Raw genomic sequence first — 7,381 nt, 5'->3', positions numbered from 1 at the left:
CAATAGATTTGTAACTGAACCTATGGTTGGTACCTTCTGTTAGAAATCAAATCCCCCATCGATGTGGTGTTTCCAGTACAACTGAATGGCGGTAGAAGTGGCCTTTGTCCTTAATAAGTGGTTTGGAACTGGCTTACAGCACAAAGCTGGGAGTGAGAATTTTTGCACTATACATTGCACCTTTGTAACATACATGTGTGAGGAGCAGGCAGGATTTCTTCAGGCATAGATCGTATAGAGCCCCGTATCACTAGCTGCCCTTAACCATGTCCTTGTGGGAAAAAACCTTTTTCTTGCCCAAACAGATGGTAAGAAAATGTAAGAGAAACATTTTGATGGTTTGTTTAAATAAGTGTATGTTTAAACTTTTTTCAGAAAGTAATGTTTCATTTGTATCTAATTAAAAATATTTAAGACAAACTTTGCATACTTCAGCCTTAAATGTGAGATTTGTCAGTTTGTGTTTAGAGGGACTGTCTTATCAACTTTTTTTCCCCATCTTGCCTGGGAGGAGAAAATAATGCCTCTGAAAGAGCTAGAGCTGAATCATTCATTTAGAACGATGACTGTTTTCTTGTGATATCATAACGAGAAGCAGGAGGGTGCTTCCCTACCATAGTACACTCTGCAGTGTAGCATGCAAGTTTTACCATCACAAAGTTGATGTTACAGGGGGAAGGTCCAATCATGCCAAACTTCCATAATTTAAGGACATTAGTGCAAACTGGCTAAGAAAAATAAAACAAATGCTGGGAGATGATAGTTTTGGAAGAAGAGTACAGCAGATGCTTTCTGAATATTATTTTCACAGCTCTTAAACTTTCTTTGCCACACAGCAGGGTGGAAAAAGCCTTTAAAGCTGCTAGTGCTCAGTGCTTAAAATCAGGTTTTCTGTCATTCATAGCCACACCGTAAAGTATGCTAGGTTCAGGTTGGAAAGCGGCAGTTAAGTCTGTTCAAAAGCAGGGGTAGAAACTTCCTCCTACCATGTAGGCAGAATTTGTTGTGATATTCTTTCACAGGGTTCCCCATGCCTTTTTATAAACTGTACCCATCCCCTAGAGAAAAAAAAATCATATCCTCCTGTAGCACATGGCATAGTTAATAGGTTTTTGTTGTAAGAAGATGGTTTGTATGTTCAGCAATTATAGGTGGTAAGGATAAAACTGTTTCATTGCAACTCTTGCCCCCTTGAGAGCTTGAGTTAGGCAGGAAGCTAAATTAACTAACTAAAGGGAGGGGGGGGGGGGGTCTGTGCCTGAGGATAAATTTAGTTGTAATGATCCTACTTCATTGAAGGTGACTTCCCTAATTTTTTAAAGAATAGAATTAATAAAATATCAATCTGAAAATCTCTTTGAAAAAAAAAATTACTGAGGCCAATGTTGGTGTGGCTTATGATTTTTAGCCTCTTTTAAACTTCATAAGCAAATGTGAAAATGTTAGGGTCATTCTCTACCTACTGGACAGGAGTCATTGCTTAATCATAGTGATCTGAAAGTGAAGCAATTTCTGCAGCAGCAAAACACAATGCGATAGGATTGATCTGTCTCGCTTTGGTTCCTGTTCATACCCAGATCAGTCCAGACAAGTGGGTTTTGCATCCCTACCAGCAGATGGAGGCAGAGAACAAAAACTTTGAGGTAGTGCTACCTGCAGTCCCTCAGTATTTCTCTGTCTCCAGCAGAAGGTTAAAGGTGCAAACCTGCAATTCTGACTGAAAGTTCAAATTTGGCGATAGTGAAGAGTTTTTTGGTATGAGAAGTTGGAGTAGCCCCCTGAGGAGCTAGGTTCCTTTGTGGGTCATCCCTCCAGTTGAGCCGGGCGACCGGGCATATTGGAAACGGTCTGCCATAGCCCTTTGCTTCCAGCGGTCTTGATAGCCAGACTAGCTCCCTTTTACCTCCAATGTCTCTACCTGCTGCTCAGGGAAGTACCCTTTTTGTATTTTGGCAATTAAGTTTAAAAAGAAAGAGCAGGTCTTTTTATTAGGCTGGGAGAGTGTCTGTGGCCAATCCATGGGAGCGGCCAGGGCCTACAGGAAGGAGACAGTAGAAGGAGTCTGCCGCTGGTTCTATTTTCTCCAGCAGTGAAAGCTTGTGTTCACACTCAGGTTCGGCATTCGCCCGGATCAGTGCGGCCTAATTCATTGTTAACTTACTTGGGCCACATTGCGTCTGCAGTCTGTGTAGCACCTTGCAAAGCCCGTCTTAATCCCACTCCCTCTGCAGCGGGACAGGAGGGAACCGTTGGGGGTGGCTCCAAGGCGAGGAGGGCCTCCTGCGTGTTGGGGGCTGTGCCTATAGCTTGGGTATTTCCCTAGCCCCAGAGGGCAGTGGGACTCAAACCCTGATCTCCTACTTCATAGCCTGCTGCTCTAACTTCTAGGCTAATCCTCCACTCTTTCCATTCTGGTCCCATTTTTAGGGTCTGTTCTAGCAAATGGGCCTCTGGTTCAGGGCTGAAACAGTTGTCGGGGCCCCAGCAGTCCTTTTCCAGTTCCTGCAGGTCCTCCAGAGAGGCAGCCACTCAAGGGCCCAGAGCAGGAAAGTCCTTGCAATGAAGCCAGGATCGCCCACTCTGCGGTAGAAGTGGTAGGAGCCAGTTTGGCCCACTTTTAGGTGGAGCGGTACAAGATCGGTTCAGGTGGTAAGAGATAATCACACTTTAGAATTTTCATGCCAATTAGGCCTTTCTGGAGTCCCACTGCTCGGCGTGAAACAAACGAACAGTGGCTGGGATGCTGCACAGATTGCTATAATTTGATGCAATAGTTCCCGTCCCTCCACACAAGCGAAGGCCGGGGAGGTACTCTATTTTTTTCATAGTTCCCAGGAAAGAGGGCACTTTGACCCATTCTGGTCTTGCAAAAGTTAAACGTAGGCTTGCAGATTCACGTGGAGAGATTGCGTACTGTGACAGCAGCGGCCTGCAGAGGAGCAGTCCTGGTATCTTTGGACCTTACCGAGACTTACCTTCATCTTCCCATTCGAAAGGATCATCAGATGTTTATACAGTTCATGGTGCTAGGACAACACTTCCAGGTTCGAGCCCTTCCGTTCACGTTAGCAACAGCTCCTAGAAGGTGATGGGGGTAGCCTTGAGGTAAGAGGGAATACTGGTGCAGTCATATCTGGATGATTGGCTGATTTGGGCAAAGATGGAGGAAGAGTGCAGTCGGTCCATGCAAAGAGTGATGGATACCCTCAAGTCTCTGGGTTAGGAGATCAGAGAAGCACTTGGTTCCATCTGTCGTTTGAGTACGTAGGAGCCCATTTCAATAGCTAGAAAAGCAGAGCGTTTCTGACAGCAGATAGGTTGTCGAAGGTGACACGTGCAGGTCTGGGACTATTTGTAGGTGCTGGGTTCCATGGGCCTTTGCTCACATACATTCATTGCAAAAGGCATTTTTGTCCAGGTAGAATCAGTTGTGAGAGTAGTTTCATCTGCCATTACCTCTTCTACGAGAATCTAGGTCCAGTCTTTTGTGTTGACTGTCGAGGACAAACCTGGAAAAGGGAGGGGACGTGGAGGCCATGGCCTGCGGGGGTAGTGACCACCGATGCCAGCCTCAAAGGCTGGGGGGGGGGGGGGGGGGGGGGGTGTCTGGGTCACTCTGCCCAGGGCCTTTGGACAGCAGTGGAGGCATCCTGGTCGATCATTTGCCTGGAGACGAGGGCAGTACGCAATAGGCCTGGAGGTGTTCCTACCTTTGGTCGAGGGGTGGCTGGTTAGAGTGTTTTGGGACAATGCGACAACGGCATACATCAACCGCTAAGAAGGGTGAAAGAGTAACACTGTGGCCTGGGAGACGCAGCTATTGTTTGTGTGGGTGGAACACCAGAGAGGGGATCGCAGCCTCCCACATTGCGGGAGTGGACAACGTACAGGCAGATTTCCACAGCAGGCAACAGCTAGATCCCATTTTGCAGCAATTAGAGTCACACCCAGGGATGGTGGTGCTGATGGCACCGGAGTGGCCACACTGTCCATGGTTCACAGACATGGGTTATCTGGTGATTGAAGGCCTCGTTGGTTGGCTCATCTGCCAGGATGGCCAAGACAAGGACCCATATTTTTGGATCGAGAGGATCACTTTTGTCTCGTGGCTCAGCTTTTGAAAGGTGACTTGCGCCTGAAGGTATTTTCAGCTCCAGTAATCTGCATTATGTTCGAGGCTAGGAGGTCCTCTACATCTATGAAAGGGGGTAGGTGTTTGATTCTTGGTGTCTTCAACAGAGTCTGGACCCCTGGCTGCGGGAGTCTCACATTTTGTCCTTTTTGGAACACAACTTGTCTAAGAACCTGGCCTATAATTCGCTTCACGTGCAGGTTTCAGGCTTGGGTTGTTTACGGGGCAAATTGCGGGGAAAGTCTTTGGCCTCTCATCCTGATGTGGTTAGTTTCCTGAAGGGGGGTTAAGCATTTGCAGCATCCAGTTTGAAAGGTATATCCAGACTGGAACCTCAACTTAGTTTTGCAGTTTCTTTGCGGCATGCCTTTTGAGCCTTTAAAACAAACTTTCTTGAAGGACGATGTTAAAGACAGTTTTTCTGGTTGGTTGCCATACATTCAGCCAGGCAGATTTCCGAGCTTTAGGGGCTATCTTGACAGGATCCTTATTTGCATATTGAGGATGACAGGGTACCACTGCATATAATACCCTCCTTTTTGCTGAAAGTGGTGTCTTCCTTTCATGTTAATCAGACAGTTGAGCTTCCCACTTTTCCAGAGTGGTCTAGAGTTTCCTGGATGTGCATCACAGGCTGTTGCATTATTTGAAGTTCTCTCATAACTTTCGCCGCTCTGATCATCTCTGTGTGTTCAGTGGAGGGGAGAAAGCTTCTAAGGTTACGATTTCTAGATGACTGAAGGAGACCATCTGCTTGGCCTATATTTGTAAGGGTCACGAGATTCCAATGGGCTTCAAAGCACATTCAACTAGAGCAGAGGCAGCCTCTTGGGTGGAGTGTAAGTTGGTGTCTCCCCAAGCAATTTCTAGGGCCATGGTATTGTCCTCACTTCATACTTTCACCGAGCATTACCATTTGGACTTTCTGGCACAAAAGGAAGTTTCCTTTAGTGAAAGTGTGTTAAGAGCAGGTCTTTCAAGTTCCCACCCCATGTAGGAGTGCTTGGGTACATCCCATTTGTCTGGAGTGTTGTGGGTATGAACAGGAAAGTAAAACTGGTTCTTACCTGCTAATTTTTGTTCCTATAACACCCCAGCTCAGTTCAGAGACCTGTCCCGTTTGCTGCTGAAAGACTGAATTTCCTGGTGATATAGTACACCGTATATCAGAATAGCTTCAACCTATTCAAGAGTTTTTATGTTCAGCAGTTGTCAGTGTGTTTCCTTTTTTTTTGTTAAGTACGTGTGGTTACCACATCAATATACAATTTATACCAAAGTCACCAAAAGTTAACCGCTATCAACATGGGAGTACAGGAAAAAAAAAAAGGCTTAGTTGAGCAGGTTCAGTTTAATTCTTTTTATTTTATTCCTCTCTCCCCTGTGTCCACTGCCTCCTTTCCTGCAATGAGGGTTTTTTTTTTCTTTTTATGGAATATATACTTTAATGGTATGATGTATCCCTCATTACTGTGCAAGATTCTTGTGTTATTTAAAATGCATAAAAAAACCATGCGTGTTTCCATGGCAGGGGTTTTCAACCCTGTGTTTCCAGTTCACTCTACAAAGGGGAAGGCTAACTAATTTTTCGCTTGGGTACAGGTCAATACTAACGGCTTGCAGATGGCACTCTCTGTTATGTAGCAGTGCCTCAAAGTTTTTGTTCCCTGCCTCTATCTGCTGCTAGGAATGCAAAACCATTTGTTTGGTCTGATCTGTGGTATTAGAAGAATGAAAATTAGCAGGTAAGAACCAATTTTCCTTTTTCCAACACAGCTGCTACCCTGCATAGCACTAAAATGGAGTGGTTATCACTTTCTCCTTATTAGCTATCAAGGGGGCTGATGCAATTATGTGAGCTGAAAGCGGGCACTGACGTTTCAGCGCCCTCTTTTTTAATGCATGCATGGCTCCCACAAGGAGGCACTATGCAATATAGAAATTAGGGTGTCACGCTTGCACAACCTTCGCGCCTCCTTCCTAAAGCGACCCATCGCGGCTGCCGGTTATGACCTGCCTGTCTGCCAGTAATGAAAACCGCCGCTGAGTTTAGGGGCAGCCATTTTCATTACTGGCAGATGGCCGGTTATGAAAACTATGCAGAGTTTACCAAGTTTTTCTTTTCAATGCACTCGGCTATTAATGCCTGTGATGAGCGCTCTCTCATTCACTCCGCGTCAGACACGAGTTAAATAGGCGCTAATCCCTCTATTGCATTAGCGCCTATTTATCCCGCATCCGACTATGGGTTACACAGTGTGCTCGGCCCCAAGCTGAATATAAACAAAAGCAGATCCACTTCGTGTTATTGCAGTAACTTAATAAAGTATACATAAAACCAATTCCAGCTAGATAAGACAGAGGTGAAATGTTTCCCACAGTACTGTCCGTGTAATGTCAAAATTCAAAACTATAGAAAAGGTATTAAAAGCTCTGGCTATTAGAGACTGCAAACTGCAAGAAGTAATATCCCCTTCCCAAATATATTACTATATATGAAGAGTATTTAGATGGCCTACAGCATACTGTGTATAATTCAAAATTTTACTCAAAAATCAATCCCTAAAAATCAGTCACCTTATCCACAGATCACTCCATATTAATAAAGATCCATGACTGAATTGTTCACATGCTCCCCCCTCCTTCACCCACCCACAGAAACTACCTAAAGCATGAGAAAAAAAGGTCTGTTTGATCCACAAATTCATTATTCAGCAGAGATGAAGAAACATCTTGATATGAATAACACTGGTAATATGGATGAAACAGATGTCATTTGATATGCATGACAATGGCACTGTAGTAGAGATTGGTGAAAAGACCATACTTGTAAGAACAATTGGTCATGAAAATACCCATTTCACGGTGGTCCTCTCGTGTATAGCAGATTGCACAAACTGCCCCCAGTGGTAACAGTCGAGAGGAAAATGATGCCTAAGTACCTAAAAACGCCGGCAGGTATTAACTGTTTGGGTTAGCCTAAAGGCTGAATGAAGAGGAAATGAAATGGTGGCTGGGCACTGTGTGGGGGGTAGGCCACCAGGCTCAGAAAACAAACCATCACTACTGGCAATAAGTTCTGTGCAAATATAACCAAGGATGTGAAGGACAATCCAAAGAAAATGGCAACCACGGTAGCAGTGGTTCCAGGTGGTCTGATATCAATGCGTCCACCATTAGACATCTGTCGCACCAAACCTTTCAAGGACCATTTGCGACGTGTAGAAACAAGGGATATGTTCTGGTCAA

The sequence above is a fragment of the Rhinatrema bivittatum genome, chromosome 15 (genome assembly GCF_901001135.1).
Source record: "Rhinatrema bivittatum chromosome 15, aRhiBiv1.1, whole genome shotgun sequence".
Taxonomy (NCBI): domain Eukaryota; kingdom Metazoa; phylum Chordata; class Amphibia; order Gymnophiona; family Rhinatrematidae; genus Rhinatrema; species Rhinatrema bivittatum.
Note: the sequence above shows the minus strand (reverse complement) of the source record.